General features: G+C 46.4%; 1 long non-coding RNA gene across 1 annotated transcript in view; it reads right to left on the minus strand.

Annotated features, from left to right (window-relative positions):
- Positions 1 to 6,145: 6,145 nt before the first annotated feature.
- Positions 6,146 to 24,424, minus strand: part of LOC148506221 (uncharacterized) — a 195,049-nt gene continuing 176,770 nt past the window's right edge. The window contains exon 4 of the long non-coding RNA XR_015869803.1: positions 6,146 to 6,282. This is a non-coding gene — a long non-coding RNA (uncharacterized LOC148506221). The remainder of the gene's footprint in view (positions 6,283 to 24,424) is intronic.

The following is a 24,424-nucleotide window of genomic DNA, read 5'->3' on the forward strand; positions in this document are numbered from 1 at the left end:
CACACATTATATTTGCATACATACAGCACACATACACACACATTATATTTGCATACATACAGCACACATAAACGCATTATATTTCCATACATACAGCACACACACACGCATTATATTTGCATACATACAGCACACACACAAGCATTATATTTGCATACATACAGCACACACATGCATTATATTTGCATACATACAGCACACACACACATTATATTTGCATACATACAGCACACACACACGCATTATATTTGCATACATACAGCACACATACATATTTGCATACATACAGCACACACACACGCATTATATTTGCATACATACAGCACACACACATGCATTATATTTGCATACATACAGCACACACATGCATTATATTTGCATACATACAGCACACACACACATTATATTTGCATACATACAGCACACACACACGCATTATATTTGCATACATACAGCACACATACATATTTGCATACATACAGCACACACACACACACACACGCGCATTATATTTGCATACATATAGCACATGCGCATTATATTTGCATACATACAGCACACACACACACATTATATTTGCAAACATACAGCACACACACACATTATATTTGCATACATACAGCACACACACACACATTATATTTGCATACATATAGCACACACACACGCATTATATTTGCATACATACAGCACACACAGATGCATTATATTTGCATACATACAGCACACACACACGCATTATAGTTGCATACATACAGCACAAACTCACACATTATATTTGCATACATACAGCACACACACACACATTATATTTGCATACATACAGCACACACACATGCATTATATTTGCATACATACAGCACACACACACACATTATATTTGCATACATACAGCACACACACACACACACACACGTGCATTATATTTGCATACATACAGGACACACACATTATATTTGCATACATACAGCACACATACACACACATTATATTTGCATACATACAGCACACACACATGCATTATATTTGCATACATACAGCACACACATGCATTATATTTGCATACATACAGCACACACATGCATTATATTTGCATACATACAGCACACACACACATTATATTTGCATACATACAGCACACACAGATGCATTATATTTGCATACATACAGCACACACACACGCATTATAGTTGCATACATACAGCACAAACTCACACATTATATTTGCATACATACAGCACACACACACACATTATATTTGCATACATACAGCACACACACATGCATTATATTTGCATACATACAGCACACACACACACATTATATTTGCATACATACAGCACACACACACACACACACACACGTGCATTATATTTGCATACATACAGGACACACACATTATATTTGCATACATACAGCACACATACACACACATTATATTTGCATACATACAGCACACATAAACGCATTATATTTCCATACATACAGCACACACACACGCATTATATTTGCATACATACAGCACACACACATGCATTATATTTGCATACATACAGCACACACATGCATTATATTTGCATACATACAGCACACACACACATTATATTTGCATACATACAGCACACATAAACGCATTATATTTGCATACATACAGCACACACACACACATTATATTTGCATACATACAGGACACACACACATTATATTTGCATACATACAGCACACACACACGCATTATATTTGCATACATACAGCACACACACATGCATTATATTTGCATACATACAGCACACACATGCATTATATTTGCATACATACAGCACACACACACGCATTATATTTGCATACATACAGCACACACACGCATTATATTTGCATACATACAGCACACACACATTATATTTGCATACATACAGCACACACACACACACGCATTATATTTGCATACATACAGCACATACGCATTATATTTGCATACATACAGCACACACACGCGCGCATTATATTTGCATACATACAGCACACACACACACGCATTATATTTGCATACATACAGCACTCACACACACATTATATTTGCATACATACAGCACACACACGCGCACATTATATTTGCATACATACAGCACACGCGCATTATATTTGCATACATACAGCACACACACACACGCATTATATTTGCATACATACAGCACACACACACACACATTATATTTGCATACATACAGCACACACACACTTTACCTAACCCAGGGGCGTATTAAGAGTTGAAAGGGCGACAGGTCCCCTCCTCTCTCCCCAGCAGCTGGCAGCGCACTGAGCGCAGCAGTAGACTCTGGGCACTAGTCTGTGCCCAGAGTCTACTGTGCATGTCACTGGGGAAATGGCACAGTTGCCATTTTCCTGGTGATTTCACTACTGCGCATACGCAAAACACCGTGAAAATGGCTGGTGACCATTTTCCCATTTTCTAGGTGATTTATGCAGCCCTACTGCAGCGGACACGGGACTCTGGAGAGGTGCACCCCTATCCTAACCTTCTCTGTAGTGCCTAACCTTCTCCCCCCCCCGCAGTCTAACTGTAACCTCTCCCTAGCTCCTAACCCTCCCTGCAGTGCCTAACTCTATCCTCCCCCAACAGCCTAACCCTAGCCTTCCCTAGTGCCTAACACTATCCTCCTCCCCTCACAGCCTAACCCTAACCTTCCCTTCAACATACCACACTATGGCCCTCATTCAGAGCTGGACGCTCTGAGCAGAGCGCACGCTCTGAATGAGGGCCGTCCTCCATAATTATGGAGCGTCCTCCTGGACGCTCGTATAGCTGTGGGTCACCACCCACAGCCTATACGAGCGTGCAGGTTGATGGCTGCGATGGTCTTGACCATCGCGACCATCGCCACTGCGAGCCGGAGCCTGCGGTTGAGTTTCTCAACCGCAAGGCCCGGAGTGATTTTGGCTCTATCAGAGCCAAAATCACTCCCACTGACATCACTAGTGATGTCAGTGGGCCGGCTTCTGACGGTAGGCGTTCCCTTGGGAACGCCCCCGTCTGGGAGGCACGCCCTGGCACGCCCACCAAAGGGGGCGTGCTGTCAATCAACATCGACAGCACGCCCCCTTTGATCAGACACGACGAGCGAAGGAAAGTCCTTCGCTCGTCGCGTCTGGCGCATGCGCACGACGGAGCTCCCTCTGTCGTGCGCATGCGCAGTGCACACCATCGACCCACTTGCGAGCGGACAGCCGCTTGCGAGTGGGTCTGAATCAGGCCCTATACCCGCTTGGGTTCCCTTAAGTGTGTACCCTCCCAATTTACTATCTATCTGTCTGTCTGTCTATATAATGACATTTTTATAACACTTATAGAAAAAATATGCCAATAGTTTTGGATTTCTCTTTTTGTTTTATAAATCTACACTATTCTAGCACACAAGGTAAGGCAGACCATACAGCTTACATCCTTTCACAAGGTTGAAGGTAGGCGCCAGCTATGCCCTCCATGGAACTAAACACATCCACAGCACAGGCCACATCCCTATGTAAACCACACCTACACCGCACTGGTCACGACCCCACATCACCAGTCACACTACTGCGGCACTTGTCACACACCCTGCAGCGGCACACAATAGGCCCTTCATGAATTTCAGCTCCAGGCCCATGTGGACATTAATCTGGCACTGCCCGTTTGTAGCGAGCCCCGGAGCGAGAGAATTTCTCTCTCACTCCGGGGCTTGCGCACTGCCCGGCCATCGACCCGCTTGCGAGCGGGTCTGAATCAGGCCCTATGTACTAAGCCTTGGAGAGAGATAAAGCGGACGGAGATAAAGTACCAACCAATCAGCTCCTAATTTTCTCTCCCCCCCTCTCTGCCTTTTCCCCTTTTGTCTCCCCCTTTTTTCGCTTCACTCCCTATTTTATTTTATTGTTTTTCTTATATGTAATATGATTTAAATTATGTTTATCTCAGTCAAGTTATAGATTTATGACTTGATTGTACATCAAGATATTGTATTTGTTTGATTTTGACATATGTGTAAGTCTATTTTATATTGACTTTGTTACGTCTCACTGCTCCCCATTTTTTTTGGGGGGGGGAGGGATGTATATGTCTGTTCTTTTCAATTTCTGTGATTTATTACGTTATATTTTTTTATTCTTTCTGAAAATATAATAAAAATGTGTTTATAAAAAAAAAAAAAAAAACATCCTCACTTCTTGTTCCCCATTGAAATAAAGCTCTGCAGAACGCCTCGGTGACTTCTAATATCCATGTAGTTTATATAGTAGCGAGTGCACTTGTCTTTTTACTAGCACAATAGTGAAGACCCAATATTCAGGCACAACTTAACAACCGTATTAATAAGGACAATGTGCTCCTCCCATGTATCTTACAGGGAGATTAAAACAACATGGAGTAGGAAGGATTACATTTGGTGTAATGGTAACATTACTGTCTCACAGCACTGAGGTTGTGGGTTCGATTCCCACTACAGCCCTAACTGTGTGGAGTTTATATATTTGCCCTGTGCTTACGTGGGTTTCCTCCCACACCCCAAAAATATACTGGTAGTTTAATTAGCTCCTTACAAAAATTAACCCTAGTGTGTAACTATGTGCATGCGCATGTGGTAGGAAATACAGAGTGCAGGGCCGGCTCTAGGGGTGTTCCACCTGAGCGGTTGCACAGGGGCGCCACCTATAGAGGGCGCACCCCTCCCCAACATCCCGCAGGTGGTTAAATCGGGAGGTTGGGGACCCACCACTGCTGCAGTTGTGAGGCGGTCCCGGACCCCGGAGACTCATTCCGTGACAGGAGAGGGCTTGGGGAAGCCCAGCTAGACGTTATGCAGGGGGCGTGGCCTATGGTAATTAGGTCACGCCCCCATGCGAAGATAGGTGCTCTGACCGCTGGAGCCAGCCCTGATAGAGTGTAAGCTCCACTGGGGCAAGAACTGATGCGATGGATAAATATTCTCTTTAAGGCTCTGCGGAATAATGTGTGCTTGTATCACTCAATGTGTGCTCATTTGTTTATGTACTTTGTAAGGCGCTGCGAAACCCTTGTGGCGCCATATAAATAAAGGACAATAATAAAATAACGGCGCCGTGGATTTGTCCCATCTATTGTGCAGCCCAGCAGATGGGACGATTCAATGAACTACGGATCGGGCATACACACTACACTTTGGGCCTGATTCAGAGCCGGACGCTCTGACCAGAGCGCTAGCTCTGAATCAGGGCCCTCCTCCATGAAAATGGAGCGGCCTCCTGGCCGCTCGTATAGCTGTGGGTGACCACCCACAGCATATGCGAGCGGCCAAAGCGATGGTCGCGACCATCGGACTTGCGACGGAGACCCTGCGGTAGGGTCTCCCTGCCACAAGCCCTGGAGTGATTTTGGCTCTATCAGAGCCAAAATCACTCCCACTGACATCACTAGTGGGAACGCCTCGTCTGGCCGCCACGCCCCCAGCACGCCCACCAAAGGGGGCGTGCTGTCAATCAACATCGACAGCACGCCCCCTTTGGTGCGAGAGCCGGAGCGATGGAAAGCCCGCCGCTCCCCGGGTCTCGCGCATGCGCACGACGGAGCTCCCTCCATCGTGCGCATGCGCAGTGGGGAACATCTACCCGCTTGCGAGCGTACTGCCGCTCGCGAGCGGGTCTGAATGACCCCCTTTGTGTACGACATATTGTTCCGATCCGCGTCGGAACGATATATATAGGACGATAGATCGTACAGTGTGTGCACAGCTTTAGAGTGGAGTGACACTGAGTTGTACACTGTGATGTATTCACTCAGAGGGGGGAATTCAATTAACGGCGAATCCGTTCGCCCCCGGCCGAATCTGCGTGGCAGCCTCCGCACTTTATGGCAGTGGGATCTCGCGCAAAAATGTTTGCTACCAATGTAAGGTAATGAGCACTTTTGTGTAGGGTGCCGATGGCACTTCGCACCCTTTGCCGAGAGTTGAATTCCCCCCATAGCCTGGGATAAAATAGGTGGCTATTATTGCTCATAGCAATAGGTGTAATAACCAAAAACAACATGACTGTCAGAAACTGTTACAATTACACTGAAAAGTAAAATCATCAAAATTCCACTTCAATTTGTACTACATGACGGAAAATGGACAATAATTAAATGGAAGAACGTGTGCTGACCCTTACCGTCCCAGAGTACCCCTTGGTATCCTACAACCGCCGGCAGTTTGAGAGATGGCAGCGGTCTTGTTGGCAGTCATGGTCATTCCTGCCCTCAGCAGACTGAAGTACCTGGAACGGATAAAGAATTATGAATGAAGGGTCCGTCACGTGACACCGTACTTCTTGTGTTTCATCGCTTCTGCAATTCGGATCACTACGGGGTGCAAGTGACTGACAGGCGAGAATTACCATCTATTCAATACAGATGTGATACAAGACAATCCCCAAAACGCAATAGTCAGTGCTGTACAGCTGATATAGTCATCACATTTATTAATACGGGATGAAGGGATTTATTTACTAAGCCTTGGATATAGTGAACGGAGATAACGTACTAGCCAACCAGCTACTAACTGCCATGTCACAGGCTGTGTTTGAAAAATGACAGTTAGGAACTGGTTGGCTGATATTTTATCTCCATCCATGTCTTAGTAAAGAGACCCCTAAGACACCAGCGGGAAATTGATATTGAATGAGCTGCATAAATAAAGATCAGGGCCAGACGGGCACTTCTGACAAATGCCAGAAGGGCCGGTCCAGTCTTAAAACCTGGCCAAGCAGCTCCGCTTCCTGGCGCTCTGCTCGGCTGGAATACTGAAAGACGGGGGTGCTGTGTGGCCAGGCCCCCGTGACAAGCTCCTTGTGTCATGATTGGCTGAATTTTGCTCACACCTATAAAACCCTGCATGACTGGCTAAATATTGCTCACACCTATAAAACCCCTGCATGATTGGCTGAATATTGCTCACACATATAAAACCCCTGCATGATTGGCTGAATACTGCTCACACCTATAAAACCTCTGCATGACTGGCTGAATATTGCTCACACATATAAAACCCCTGCATGATTGGCTGAATATTGCTCACACATATAAAACCCCTGCATGATTGGCTAAATACTGCTCACACCTATAAAACCTCTGCATGACTGGCTGAATATTGCTCACACATATAAAACCCCTGCATGACTGGCTGAATATTGCTCACACATATAAAACCCCTGCATGACTGGCTGAATACTGCTCACACATATAAAACCCCTGCATGACTGGCTGAATATTGCTCACACATATAAAACCCCTGCATGACTGGCTGAATACTGCTCACACATATAAAACCCCTGCATGATTGGCTGAATACTACTCACACCTATAAAACCCCTGCATGATTGGCATATTGCTCACACCTATAAAACCCCTGCATGATTGGCTGAATATTGCTCACACCTATAAAACTTCTGCATGATTGGCTGAATACTGCTCACACCTATAAAACCCCTGCATGACTGGCTGAATATTGCTCACACCTATAAAACCCCTGCATGATTGGCTGAATACTGCTCACACCTATAAAACCCCTGCATGATTGGCTGAATATTGCTCACACCTATAAAACCCCTGCATGATTGGCTGAATACTGCTCACACCTATAAAATCCCTGCATGATTGGCTGAATACTGCTCACACCTATAAAAACCCTGCATGACTGGCTGAATACTGCTCACACCTATAAAACCCCTGCATGATTGGCTGAATATTGCTCACACCTATAAAACTCCTGCATGATTGGCTGAATATTGCTCACACCTATAAAACCCCTTCATGACTGGCTGAATACTGCTCACACCTATAAAACCCCTGCATGATTGGCTGAATATTGGCCACACCTATAAAACCCCTGCATGATTGGCTGAATATTGCTCACACCTATAAAACCCCTGCATGATTGGCTGAATACTGCTCACACCATTAAAACCCCTGCATGATTGGCTGAATACTGCACACACCTATAAAACCCCTGCATGATTGGCTGAATATTGCTCACACCTATAAAACCCCTGCATGATTGGCTGAATATTGCTCACGCCTATAAAACCCCTGCATGATTGGCTGAATACTGCTCACACCTATAAAACTCCTGCATGATTGGCTGAATATTGCTCACACCTATAAAACCCCTTCATGACTGGCTGAATACTGCTCACACCTATAAAACCCCTGCATGATTGGCTGAATATTTGCCACACCTATAAAACCCCTGCATGATTGGCTGAATATTGCTCACATCTATAAAACCCCTGCATGATTGGCTGAATACTGCTCACACCATTAAAACCCCTGCATGATTGGCTGAATACTGCACACACCTATAAAACCCCTGCATGATTGGCTGAATATTGCTCACACATATAAAACCCCTGCATGACTGGCTGAATACTGCTCACACATATAAAACCCCTGCATGATTGGCTGAATACTACTCACACCTATAAAACCCCTGCATGATTGGCATATTGCTCACACCTATAAAACCCCTGCATGATTGGCTGAATATTGCTCACACCTATAAAACCCCTGCATGATTGGCTGAATATTGCTCACGCCTATAAAACCCCTGCATGATTGGCTGAATACTGCTCACACCTATAAAACTCCTGCATGATTGGCTGAATATTGCTCACACCTATAAAACCCCTTCATGACTGGCTGAATACTGCTCACACCTATAAAACCCCTGCATGATTGGCTGAATATTTGCCACACCTATAAAACCCCTGCATGATTGGCTGAATATTGCTCACACATATAAAACCCCTGCATGACTGGCTGAATATTGCTCACACATATAAAACCCCTGCATGACTGGCTGAATACTGCTCACACATATAAAACCCCTGCATGACTGGCTGAATATTGCTCACACATATAAAACCCCTGCATGACTGGCTGAATACTGCTCACACATATAAAACCCCTGCATGATTGGCTGAATACTACTCACACCTATAAAACCCCTGCATGATTGGCATATTGCTCACACCTATAAAACCCCTGCATGATTGGCTGAATATTGCTCACACCTATAAAACTTCTGCATGATTGGCTGAATACTGCTCACACCTATAAAACCCCTGCATGACTGGCTGAATATTGCTCACACCTATAAAACCCCTGCATGATTGGCTGAATACTGCTCACACCTATAAAACCCCTGCATGATTGGCTGAATATTGCTCACACCTATAAAACCCCTGCATGATTGGCTGAATACTGCTCACACCTATAAAATCCCTGCATGATTGGCTGAATACTGCTCACACCTATAAAAACCCTGCATGACTGGCTGAATACTGCTCACACCTATAAAACCCCTGCATGATTGGCTGAATATTGCTCACACCTATAAAACTCCTGCATGATTGGCTGAATATTGCTCACACCTATAAAACCCCTTCATGACTGGCTGAATACTGCTCACACCTATAAAACCCCTGCATGATTGGCTGAATATTGGCCACACCTATAAAACCCCTGCATGATTGGCTGAATATTGCTCACACCTATAAAACCCCTGCATGATTGGCTGAATACTGCTCACACCATTAAAACCCCTGCATGATTGGCTGAATACTGCACACACCTATAAAACCCCTGCATGATTGGCTGAATATTGCTCACACCTATAAAACCCCTGCATGATTGGCTGAATATTGCTCACGCCTATAAAACCCCTGCATGATTGGCTGAATACTGCTCACACCTATAAAACTCCTGCATGATTGGCTGAATATTGCTCACACCTATAAAACCCCTTCATGACTGGCTGAATACTGCTCACACCTATAAAACCCCTGCATGATTGGCTGAATATTTGCCACACCTATAAAACCCCTGCATGATTGGCTGAATATTGCTCACATCTATAAAACCCCTGCATGATTGGCTGAATACTGCTCACACCATTAAAACCCCTGCATGATTGGCTGAATACTGCACACACCTATAAAACCCCTGCATGATTGGCTGAATATTGCTCACACCTATAAAACCCCTGCATGATTGGCTGAATATTGCTCACACCTATAAAACCCCTTCATGACTGGCTGAATACTGCTCACACCTATAAAACCCCTGCATGATTGGCTGAATATTGGCCACACCTATAAAACCCCTGCATGATTGGCTGAATATTGCTCACACCTATAAAACCCCTGCATGATTGGCTGAATACTGCTCACACCATTAAAACCCCTGCATGATTGGCTGAATACTGCACACACCTATAAAACCCCTGCATGATTGGCATATTGCTCACACCTATAAAACCCCTGCATGATTGGCTGAATATTGCTCACACCTATAAAACCCCTGCATGATTGGCTGAATACTGCTCACACCTATAAAACCCCTGCATGATTGGCTGAATACTGCTCACGCCTATAAAACCCCTGCATGACTGGCTGAATATTGCTCACACCTATAAAACCCCTGCATGATTGGCTGAATATTGCTCACACCTATAAAACCCCTGTATGATTGGCTGAATACTGCTCACGCCTATAAAACCCCTGCATGACTGGCTGAATATTGCTCACACCTATAAAACTCCTGCATGATTGGCTGAATATTGCTCACACCTATAAAACCCCTTCATGACTGGCTGAATATTGCTCACACCTATAAAACCCCTTCATGAATGGCTGAATATTGGCCACACCTATAAAACCCCTGCATGATTGGCTGAATATTGCTCACACCTATAAAACCCCTGCATGATTGGCTGAATACTGCTCACACCTATAAAACCCCTGCATGATTGGCTGAATATTGGCCACACCTATAAAACCCCTGCATGATTGGCTGAATATTGCTCACACCTATAAAACCCCTGCATGACTGGCTGAATACTGCTCACACCTATAAAACCCCTGCATGATTGGCTGAATATTGCTCACACCTATAAAACTCCTGCATGATTGGCTGAATATTGCTCACACCTATAAAACCCCTTCATGACTGGCTGAATACTGCTCACACCTATAAAACCCCTGCATGATTGGCTGAATATTGGCCACACCTATAAAACCCCTGCATGATTGGCTGAATATTGCTCACACCTATAAAACCCCTGCATGATTGGCTGAATACTGCTCACACCATTAAAACCCCTGCATGATTGGCTGAATACTGCACACACCTATAAAACCCCTGCATGATTGGCTGAATATTGCTCACACCTATAAAACCCCTGCATGATTGGCTGAATATTGCTCACGCCTATAAAACCCCTGCATGATTGGCTGAATACTGCTCACACCTATAAAACTCCTGCATGATTGGCTGAATATTGCTCACACCTATAAAACCCCTTCATGACTGGCTGAATACTGCTCACACCTATAAAACCCCTGCATGATTGGCTGAATATTTGCCACACCTATAAAACCCCTGCATGATTGGCTGAATATTGCTCACATCTATAAAACCCCTGCATGATTGGCTGAATACTGCTCACACCATTAAAACCCCTGCATGATTGGCTGAATACTGCACACACCTATAAAACCCCTGCATGATTGGCTGAATATTGGCCACACCTATAAAACCCCTGCATGATTGGCTGAATACTGCTCACACCTATAAAATCCCTGCATGATTGGCTGAATACTGCTCACACCTATAAAAACCCTGCATGACTGGCTGAATACTGCTCACACCTATAAAACCCCTGCATGATTGGCTGAATATTGCTCACACCTATAAAACTCCTGCATGATTGGCTGAATATTGCTCACACCTATAAAACCCCTTCATGACTGGCTGAATACTGCTCACACCTATAAAACCCCTGCATGATTGGCTGAATATTGGCCACACCTATAAAACCCCTGCATGATTGGCTGAATATTGCTCACACCTATAAAACCCCTGCATGATTGGCTGAATACTGCTCACACCATTAAAACCCCTGCATGATTGGCTGAATACTGCACACACCTATAAAACCCCTGCATGATTGGCTGAATATTGCTCACACCTATAAAACCCCTGCATGATTGGCTGAATATTGCTCACGCCTATAAAACCCCTGCATGATTGGCTGAATACTGCTCACACCTATAAAACTCCTGCATGATTGGCTGAATATTGCTCACACCTATAAAACCCCTTCATGACTGGCTGAATACTGCTCACACCTATAAAACCCCTGCATGATTGGCTGAATATTTGCCACACCTATAAAACCCCTGCATGATTGGCTGAATATTGCTCACATCTATAAAACCCCTGCATGATTGGCTGAATACTGCTCACACCATTAAAACCCCTGCATGATTGGCTGAATACTGCACACACCTATAAAACCCCTGCATGATTGGCTGAATATTGGCCACACCTATAAAACCCCTGCATGATTGGCTGAATATTGCTCACACCTATAAAACCCCTGCATGATTGGCTGAATACTGCTCACACCATTAAAACCCCTGCATGATTGGCTGAATACTGCACACACCTATAAAACCCCTGCATGATTGGCTGAATATTGCTCACACCTATAAAACCCCTGCATGATTGGCTGAATATTGCTCACGCCTATAAAACCCCTGCATGATTGGCTGAATACTGCTCACACCTATAAAACTCCTGCATGATTGGCTGAATATTGCTCACACCTATAAAACCCCTTCATGACTGGCTGAATACTGCTCACACCTATAAAACCCCTGCATGATTGGCTGAATATTTGCCACACCTATAAAACCCCTGCATGATTGGCTGAATATTGCTCACATCTATAAAACCCCTGCATGATTGGCTGAATACTGCTCACACCATTAAAACCCCTGCATGATTGGCTGAATACTGCACACACCTATAAAACCCCTGCATGATTGGCTGAATATTGCTCACACCTATAAAACCCCTGCATGATTGGCTGAATATTGCTCACACCTATAAAACCCCTTCATGACTGGCTGAATACTGCTCACACCTATAAAACCCCTGCATGATTGGCTGAATATTGGCCACACCTATAAAACCCCTGCATGATTGGCTGAATATTGCTCACACCTATAAAACCCCTGCATGATTGGCTGAATACTGCTCACACCATTAAAACCCCTGCATGATTGGCTGAATACTGCACACACCTATAAAACCCCTGCATGATTGGCATATTGCTCACACCTATAAAACCCCTGCATGATTGGCTGAATATTGCTCACACCTATAAAACCCCTGCATGATTGGCTGAATACTGCTCACACCTATAAAACCCCTGCATGATTGGCTGAATACTGCTCACGCCTATAAAACCCCTGCATGACTGGCTGAATATTGCTCACACCTATAAAACCCCTGCATGATTGGCTGAATATTGCTCACACCTATAAAACCCCTGTATGATTGGCTGAATACTGCTCACGCCTATAAAACCCCTGCATGACTGGCTGAATATTGCTCACACCTATAAAACTCCTGCATGATTGGCTGAATATTGCTCACACCTATAAAACCCCTTCATGACTGGCTGAATATTGCTCACACCTATAAAACCCCTTCATGATTGGCTGAATATTGGCCACACCTATAAAACCCCTGCATGATTGGCTGAATATTGCTCACACCTATAAAACCCCTGCATGATTGGCTGAATACTGCTCACACCTATAAAACCCCTGCATGATTGGCTGAATATTGGCCACACCTATAAAACCCCTGCATGATTGGCTGAATATTGCTCACACCTATAAAACCCCTGCATGATTGGCTGAATACTGCTCACACCATTAAAACCCCTGCATGATTGGCTGAATACTGCACACACCTATAAAACCCCTGCATGATTGGCATATTGCTCACACCTATAAAACCCCTGCATGATTGGCTGAATATTGCTCACACCTATAAAACCCCTGCATGATTGGCTGAATACTGCTCACACCTATAAAACCCCTGCATGATTGGCTGAATACTGCTCACGCCTATAAAACCCCTGCATGACTGGCTGAATATTGCTCACACCTATAAAACCCCTGCATGATTGGCTGAATATTGCTCACACCTATAAAACCCCTGTATGATTGGCTGAATACTGCTCACGCCTATAAAACCCCTGCATGACTGGCTGAATATTGCTCACACCTATAAAACTCCTGCATGATTGGCTGAATATTGCTCACACCTATAAAACCCCTTCATGACTGGCTGAATACTGCTCACACCTATAAAACCCCTGCATGATTGGCTGAATATTGGCCACACCTATAAAACCCCTGCATGATTGGCTGAATATTGCTCACACCTATAAAACCCCTGCATGATTGGCTGAATACTGCGCACACCATTAAAACCCCTGCATGATTGGCTGAATACTACACACACCTATAAAACCCCTGCATGATTGGCTGAATATTGCTCACACCTATAAAACCCCTGCATGATTGGCTGAATATTGCTCACGCCTATAAAACCCCTGCATGATTGGCTGAATACTGCTCACACCTATAAAACCCCTGCATGATTGGCTGAATATTGCTCACACCTATAAAACCCCTGTATGATTGGCTGAATATTGCTCACACCTATAAAACCCCTTCATGATTGGCTGAATATTGATCACACATATAAAACCCCTGCATGATTGGCTGAATACTGCTCACACCTATAAAACCCCTTCATGATTGGCATATTGCTCACACCTATAAAACCCCTGCATGATTGGCTGAATATTGCTCACACCTATAAAACTTCTGCATGATTGGCTGAATACTGCTCACACCTATAAAACCCCTGCATGACTGGCTGAATATTGCTCACACCTATAAAACCCCTGCATGATTGGCTGAATACTGCTCACACCTATAAAACCCCTGCATGATTGGCTGAATATTGCTCACACCTATAAAACCCCTTCATGACTGGCTGAATACTGCTCACACCTATAAAACCCCTGCATGATTGGCTGAATATTGGCCACACCTATAAAACCCCTGCATGATTGGCTGAATATTGCTTACACCTATAAAACCCCTGCATGACTGGCTGAATATTGCTCACACCTATAAAACCCCTGCATGACTGGCTGAATATTGCTCACACCTATAAAACCCCTGCATGACTGGCTGAATATTGCTCACACCTATAAAACCCCTGCATGACTGGCTGAATATTGCTCACACCTATAAAACCCCTGCATGACTGGTTGAATATTGCTCACACCTATAAAACCCCTTCATGACTGGCTGAATACTGCTCACACCTATAAAACCCCTGCATGACTGGTTGAATATTGCTCACACCTATAAAACCCCTTCATGACTGGCTGAATACTGCTCACACCTATAAAACCCCTGCCCGCGCTGCAGTGTGTGGGAAATGGATCCACTTCACAGACGTTTGTGCAACCACCAAATATTTGAAGCTTGTTAAAGCTCTGTAAATATTTGACTGTTAAGCAATTACATTTGCACATTTTCTTTGTGGCAATAGATTACGTTGGAGACGGTCTTCATAGCATAAAAGTGCACACAGAATTTGGTCGGCTTTTTCCAATACTGATCAGGTACATTCATCATATATCATATTTTATTTGAAGAGGGGATTTGTGTCTTTATCCAGGGTATTCTTTGAAAGTCGGATTCATCATCATTGTGCTTTAGATCGGCTGATTATTACACCGCCGGAATTTCCACTATGAAAAAGGGTCACATTATTCCTCGGCCTAGCGATGACAGAAATGTGACCGGTGCTTTGTATAACTCTAGCTGATGATTACAGCTCTCTTCTCTGGAAATTACTTTTAGGGAAATCAAAAATTCTATTTCTGAAGACTCCAAAGGTTTTTTTTTTGTTTAAATAACTCAAAACCCCCCATAAATACTTAAACAGCTATCCAACCACAAGATCCAACCGATCAGGACCAGGGGCTGAGCAAGTGAGCGATGTCCCCCGTTCCTCAACACAGTGATCCATGCATGGGCCTGATGAACAGGTCATTGCATGCAACCAGCAGATCGACCGTTAGTCTGCCGTTTTCAGCACTGGACGGTTATCATTCATGTACATACAGTAAACGATAATTGTTCAATGACCCGCCATTGTGTAAGTAAATATCTTGGGGACCAGTAACTTGTCTCAATTTTCTGCCAATCTGAATAAAAGTTTTGATGGTGCATCCAATGGTGGGACCTAAAGACGCACCAGACGGTATTACAGCATCTAGAGAAGCACCAGGCGGTATTACAGCATCTACAGAAGCACCAGGCGGTATTACAGCATCTATAGAAGCACCAGGCGGTATTCCAGCATCTGCAGAAGCACCAGGCGGTATTTCAGCATCTGCAGAAGCACCAGGCAGTATTACAGCATCTACATATGCACCAGGCGGTATTACAGCATCTATAGAAGCACCAGGCGGTATTCCAGCATCTGCAGAAGCACCAGGCGGTATTCCAGCATCTGCAGAAGCACCAGGCAGTATTACAGCGTCTACAGAAGCACCAGGCGGTATTACAGCATCTACATATGCACCAGGCGGTATTACAGCATCTACAGAAGCACCAGGCGGTATTACAGCATCTACAGAAGCACCAGGCAGTATTACAACGTCTACAGATGTACCAGGCGGTATTACAGCATCTACAGAAGCACCAGGCGGTATTACAGAATCTACAGAAGCACCAGATGGTATTACAGCATCTACAGAATCACCAGGCAGTATTACAGCGTCTACAGAAGCACCAGGCGGTATTACAGAATCTACAGAAGCACCAGATGGTATTACAGCATCTACAGAAGCACCAGGCGGTATTCCAGCATCTGCAGAAGCACCAGGCAGTATTACAGCGTCTACAGAAGCACCAGGCGTATTACAGCATCTACAGAAGCACCAGGTGGTATTACAGCGTCTACAGAAGCATCAGGCGGTATTACAGCATCTACAGAAGCACCAGGTGGTATTACAGCATTTATAGATGCATCAGGCGGTATTATAGCATCTATAGAAGCACCAGGAGGTATTACAGCATCTACAGAAGCACCAGGTGGTATTACAGCGTCTACAGAAGCATCAGGCGGTATTACAGCATCTACATATGCACCAGGCAGTATTACAGCATCTACAGAAGCACCAGGTGGTATTACAGCATCTACAGAAGCACCAGGTGGTATTACAGCATCTATAGATGCATCAGGCGGTATTACAGCATCTATAGAAGCACCAGGAGGTATTACAGCATCTACAGAAGCACCAGGTGGTATTACAGCATCTACAGAAGCACCAGGCGGTATTACAGCATCTACAGAAGTACCAGGCAGTATTACAGCATCTACAGAAGCACCTGGTGGTATTACAGCATCTATAGATGCATCAGGCGGTATTACAGCATCTATAGAAGCACCAGGAGGTATTCCAGCATCTACAGAAGCACCAGGCGGTATTCCAGCATTTACAGATGCATTAGGCAGTATTCCAGCGTTCGCGCCCACCTCAGGCCCACAATGTAGTGCGTGGGCAGCATAAGCTTTTCTCCAGTCTCAAAATTACATGAAGTTCATATCACCTATCCTTAATCTACAAAGACATAAACCGTGGTGAGTGTCTGCCGCTGAGCCAAGATGTAGTCCTGCCGCCGCGGGGGAAGTGTTGACAACGCTGGGTTATATATAGCGCACGTTTATTTATTTATAGAGGATTTATGGCAGATAATATAATTTCATTGTTTCATGACTTACAGACAGAGTTTATATAAATAAAAGCGTCTCCTCTCCAGGACTCAGCTACACGTCAAATAACCTTCCCCTCATTCCTGAGGTTTTCTAAGGGTCTAAGCATTGTTACTGTCAGGATACTTAAAAAGGAAAAGTTCGTTTACCGTGAGAGCGAGCGTCAGCTGGAAGACCCCAAAACCAGACGCTTGTAATGTGGAAAATAGCGATTTCCAACTCCCATAAATAGAAGTGTTATATTTCTTCATTATAAATATAAGCAGCTGTGCTGTGCGAGGTGTCTGGCACAGGGCTCCGCGCGCTCTGCTGCGTCTCACAATACAGCCGACACAGTGAGTATGTTCCCCCAGCTCTTGTTTTACATCAGATTCCTGAGTCAAAAGCGGTCGCCACATATTTCATGGGGCTAGTGTGAAATATCCAGCAATTTATTCGTTTCTGCCATCTAAAATGTCTAATTTGCTATTGTCTATATCAGGGGTGTGGAACCTTTTTTTTGCCAAGGGCCATTTTCATATATAGAACATTATTCGCGGGCCTGGTGCAGGCCACGCCCCTCCATGTGGCATCACATGGGGGCAAGGCTACAATTGCTGGTAATTACAGCAATGTCCAGAGCATCCTCAGGAAGCTCCAGGGGGCTGAAAGGGCAGCGGTGTGACCATCTGAAGCATCCTAAGGAAGCAACAGGCACCCTGCTAGCCAGATGAGGCTGGCAGAAAATAGCTCAGAGGGCCAGACCAAATGATTCCGAGGGCCTTATATGGCCCCCGGGCAGGAGGTTCCCCATCCCTGGTCTATATCATTATATTACTGTAAGAAGCAGAACGCAAAGCAAAGTGAAAAAGCTTTCAAAATAAAAAAACTGACGGCAAAGAAACCCAGAGACTGAGCAGAATGCACCACATTTGCGCGTATTTTGCAGTGCGTGACGTTCTTTCAGTTGTACAACAGACGTCCAATTGCGTACGACTAAAGAGACAAGTCCGGGGCTGGGATGGGTGTGCAGTCGCGGAGAGTGGGTGTGCAGATATAGTAGTAGTAAGGGTGAGGAGTGGGCATGCAGAGATGTGGCTTCAGTCGCGCCAAATAACCCCTCTCAGCACCAGTTCCCAGGCAACTCGGCTGCACCAAGCATTTTTTTTTTTTACTGAAAATGTGCATCTTATTGGCATATATAAAACAACTGGGAGTGACAGAGCTGCATTGCTAGGAGTCAGATGTGGGCCCAATGCCAAAATGTGCGCAGTTGAGCGATAATCGGCCGATACCACAGGCGCTGCTGTTGCACTGCTTGCAGTGAGGATTTCTTTGGAAAGTGATTGACATTCAGGGAAAGTTTGGGGGCAGCTACAAGGAAAAACTGCAAAAATCGCAGGCATGTCTCGGCCATTTTTGGGGCGTGTCCCGGCATACTACTGCGATCCCATATGCAGGAAACCTGGCGCCATTGCCTCAGTTCCCGCTGCCATTCTATGCGACCATAGGATTACTCAGATGTTTCATTATAGAAGGATCTGCGGCCATGGCTGGGTGTTTGTGCGCACTTGCTTGGATCTGCGCAGTCGCAGGTGGGCGTCTCAATACTTTTCCAGGCGGCTGCATGCATTAGCGTCCAGATCTCTGAATCAGGCTTGGTGTGGGCCTGCAACACATGTACATCTCATACATGCCTACCCTCCAGAAGTAGTGGGAGGCTCCAGATTTTTTTGAGTAACCCCCCGCACTCCTGGAAGGGTAGACACTTCTCCCGCATTCTGCCCACTTTCTAGTGAAGTGGGCAGAATGGGGAAAATATTACCGGGGATCGGCTGGTCTGTGTGTTGGGGGCGGGGCCTAATGACACGATTCTATTTTAAATGTCCGGCGTTCGTGGTGAATTCCCGTAAGGGGGCGGAGCTTAATGACGTGACCCGGGCAGGCCTGTCCGCAACTCTGCCCACCTGCTTCTCCTCCCCAGGGCTTCTCCCGGGAAGGAGAAGTTATAAGTCGGCAAGCATGGTGCAGGGTGTGCGACTGAGGGCCTGATTCGGAGCCGCTCGTAAGCGGCCGCTCGTTCGCTCCGAGCGATGTTCGCACAACTGCGCATGCGTATGGGTTGTAATACGCATGCGTGAACCAGTCATTGCGGTCGGAAATTGTGTGCTCGCAAAATAGCGAGTGCCTGCTAATTTGAGTGACAGGATGAGGCGTTTGTGGGTGGTAACGGGGGAAGGTGCTTGAAAACGGGGAGTGGAGATCCGAACGCAGGCGTGCCAAAAGGTCAAAAGGGCGTTTTAAGGGTGTGCATAATTAACAAAGCAGCGTCACCGACCACGTCACTTGGTTGTTTCTTAGCCTGAACTGCTCGCATGATTGCGGTAGGAAAATCCAACCACAAGCACTGCGAGCAGTTCAGACGCCTTTCGAGTAATCAAATAAATAGCGGAGATGACGTAGGATGCGAGCGGCCAGGGGGCGTCTTTACAAAATAGCGAGCGCATATTTAGTTCGCTCGCTCAGACATAGAGGCGTCAACAGACCGCAAAGAGCGAGCGCTCAATTTAAATAGCCGGCCCCTTTTTCTAAACGAGCGAGCGCAAATAGCGTCCGGCTCTGAATCAGGCCCCGAGTCTGAATCTGTGTAATACGGGCTCCAGTGCGAGCGGCCGCGGCTTTTCCTCACGCCAAGTTCTGTTGTGCTTCATCTGCAACTTTGTAGATGTGTAAAACCAGTTCCTTTGCTGTTACAGTCTCAGCCTAGTGCCTAGGGTACACTGTGAGCGGCTTTTCGCTGCACCCGCAATGCAAATAAGTTCACTGCTGATCCCCGATTAGCGGGAATCTGCGGGTGCGCAGGACCCATTCTGCTAGTGTGCAGAATGGGTCCTGCGTAGTCGCACGCAAACCCTTGAATGCCTCTGCCTGCTTGACAGGCAGAGGAATTTAAGGGGTGGTGCGGGGGCGGCCGCCGTTCCCGGAAACGGGGGCATGTACGCCCCCCGTTTTCAGGGAGTGGCTAGCCCAGGATCTGCGTTGATCAACACTGTGTCCTGGGCTCGCATGCCGGCCAGCCTGAGTAAACTGAGGCGCACTCAGCTGGCCAGAGGCCCGGCGCCGTCCACCATCACGACCATCGACCAGCGATGGTGATCCCAGCCTGCGTCCTCCATCACACTGCTGGGAACACAAATGCAGCAGGCAGTGTCATACACCTCCTGCTGCATTTGCATTATTGCAAGGATCGCGATCCTTGCCGAATCAGGCCCTAAGACACAAAATGTATAGAAAAGATAGCTAGACCATACTAGCCGACATTCTGGGGTGGTGCAGCTTGGGGGGGGCGTGTCCGGGGTCGTTGCTCAGCATTAGAAGGGATCGGGGGCCGGGCTGCATGATTGCATTATCGCGGCTCTGCCCCCGCTACACAATGATGATTACCGGCATTGTGAAGGAGGTGGCTGGGCCATGATGATACGATTTCAGCGCAAAGCACGTCAGCACCCATCTCCGGGGGTAGGCAGCCGGGTTTGAGACTTTCCCGGGTAGCCTGGAGCTCCACCAGGTTTTCGGGAGCCTACCGGCCGTTCCGGGAAAGTGGGGAAGAATGATATAGACAGACAGATAGATTTATAATGCACCCATGCTACTAATATATATAAAAACTTTTGCAAATAATATATTTGAGGATTTTGGGCTCTGTCATTGCTCAGAAGTGGAGAAGTTCTGTATTATAAGGAATAGCACATCCCCAACCAGGGGCCGCCATCAGAGGGGGCCCAGAGAGTGAGGGGGGCTGGGTAGCAGCAGTGCAGACTTGTGCCGGACCGCCAGCTGATTGCTGTTGGACACCGGCATCCAGGCCTAGAGAAACAGAGCCGGCAGCATTTAGAGTATGGTGCCGGCCGCGAACCAATCAGAGCTCGTGGAACAGTATCTGCATTAAGTGCACCCTTTGGGGCTTACCGCATGGGGTAACTCCATAGCTCCGGGCACTTAACCAAGGAGCTATGGGTTAACATGCGTTAGCTACGGGCTTAGCGCACGTGGAAATTGGCGAGTAATTTAATAACTCCAGGGTTAAAACCGGAGCGGAAATTCCGACAGCTAAATTAATCTGCCACAATGTCAGGACCTAGTGTTGGTGAAAATTAAATATACAGTACATGAAATTACAATTACAGATGTATCCATTCCACATACACCTTTGCGCAAATCGCACCAAATAGACCCAATTAGCACGCCAGAGACTTTGTGACAAAAGTAATGGTACTGACTACTGGCGCTGGCATTTCATGTACATCTATGTGCGGCTATTTTGCAAATATGACTAAAAATGGCAAAAAAGAGCGTTCCGATACGAGCGACCGCGCCTTTGACCTCCTGCCACGTGTCCTTATGCTTAATCTGAGACTTTATACCAATTTATTTATTAATCTATTATCTTTGGCACACTAAGTGACCGTGGGCCTGATTCAGCATGGATCGCTATTGCGATAGCGTACGCAGACGGTCAATTGCTGCGCACTGCGCTTGCATCGCAGTGCGCGAGTTAGCATTGCCATTGCTCTGCGTTCACCAACGCAGATACAAAGCCATCGCAGAGTGAGTGTCGTCAGGTCAGCGTTTGGGGGTGGTGACGGGGGGGTGGTCGGAGAAACGCAGGCGTGCTTGTCCGTTTGAACGCCGTTACTTGGGCTCATAGATGCTGCTTTCACAATCTCCCTGAAATGCTTTTTTAAAAAGTAGGCAAGTATGGTCTCATCCCATTCTCAAAGGTGATCAGGTGTCCTATGCTTGGGATCAGTATGAATTACCGCTGGACCTATGACCGGCGGTTCAAATCCCGACGCCGGAAGACCGGCAGCAGTGAAGATCCCGACAGGTAATTAAGGTAAGTATAACTAACGCTCATCCCCCCCCCGACCCTCCCTTACGGATGCTTAACCCAAACCTCCCACCCAGTGCCTAAACCTAACCCCCCCATCCCCGCAGCCTAAACCTAACCCTCCCGGGGGGGTGCCTAGAACTAACCTCCCCCCGGCGGTGCCTAACCCCCCCTTCCCCTAGCCTAATCCTAACCCTCCCGGGGGGGGTGCCTACCCTAACCTCCCCCAGGGGTGCCTAGCCCCCCTTCCCCTAGCCTAACCCTCCCGGGGGGGTGCCTAACCCTAAGTCCCCCCCGGGAGACCCAAACCTATTTAGAGACGCCCACTAGCGCACGTCATCTCCAGGAAGTGTATTAAAACATTGGTACATCGAGCACCATCGGATGCGATTGCAGCGCTTGTGGTTGCCTTACCCTACCGCAAGCACTGCGAGGACTTCAGTGTAAAAAACAGGCATGTGACGTGCACTGTGATGCTGCCTGTTAATTATGCATGCCTCTAAAACGGCGTTGAAACACCCAGGCACGCCTGCGTTCGCACCTCCACTCCCCCGTTATTAGTATCCTGCCCCTGTTGCCACCCACAAACGGCCTCTCCTGTCACTCATTTCACTGGGCTGTCTTCGCTAAGCGAGCGACCTGCCTGCGCTCACACAGAGTAGTTAGCGCACACGCAGAACGAAGCATGCGCATTCGCAAAACATCGGTCCGCTTGCAAGCGCACAGCGCTAGCGAACAGGTCTGAATCAGGCCCCAAGTCTACTAGGTCAAGGTCACCTGGGAAGAAACAATGGAACATGGGGCCCTTATCCAACATGGGGAAAGGGATAAATACGCAAAGCTCTGACAGACCAGAATGCAGTTCCCAAGATAAAAATGTTTATTGTGCACAGAGCGATGTCCTTGCCGGCGGTGAGGAGGATGATGATGGTGATAATGTACAGATTGATCTCTCCAAAGCCGCCTAATGCATTATTCTCTATCAACAAAGGGCCTGATTCAGTAAGGATCATTATTGCGAACGCAATAGAGATTACGCAAGCAGTCTCACTGCGAAGATATACTACTGATTGCAATCGCAATGCCATCTGCAGCCTAACATAAGGACGCCCCCTTCCCCTTACACACATTCGTAATACTTAGCAAGACTGCAAAACCATCGATAACATCGAGTACAATCGCAGCCTCATGTACACCTACACAAGGTCTGACCTTAGGGTCTGATTCAGAGCCGGACGCTATTTGCGCTCGCTCGTTCAGAAAAAAGGGGTGGCTATTCAAATTAACCGTTCGCTCTTTGCGGTCTGTTGACGCCTCTATGTTAGAACGAGCGAACAAAACTTGCGGTCTTAATTTTGCAAAAAACGCCCCCTGGCCGCTCGCATCATACGTCATGTCCGCTATTTATTAGATTAATCGAGTACATCGAAAGGCGAATGAACTGCTCGCTATTCTTGTGGGTTTTTTTTCCTACCGCAATCTTGCGAGCAGTTCTGGCTATAAAATAACCCAGTGACGTGGTCGATGACGCTGCTGTATTAATTATGCACACCCTTAAAACGCCCGTTTTGAACTTTTGAAACGCCTGTGTTCTGATCTCCACTCCCCGTTTTCAAGCACCTTCCCCTGTTACCACCCACATACGCCTCATTCTGTCACTCAAAATAACAGGCATTCGCTATTTAGCGAGCACACAATTTTCGTCTGCACTGACTGGTTCGCGCATGCGTATTACAATCCGTACGCATGCGCAGTTGTGCGAACATCGCTCGGAACGAACGAGCGGCCGCTTACGAGCGGCTCTGAATGAGACCCTTATTCAGGAA

Source organism: Taudactylus pleione, unplaced genomic scaffold (assembly GCF_031769625.1).
Source record: "Taudactylus pleione unplaced genomic scaffold, aTauple2 ptg000418l, whole genome shotgun sequence".
NCBI classification, from domain to species: Eukaryota; Metazoa; Chordata; class Amphibia; order Anura; family Myobatrachidae; genus Taudactylus; species Taudactylus pleione.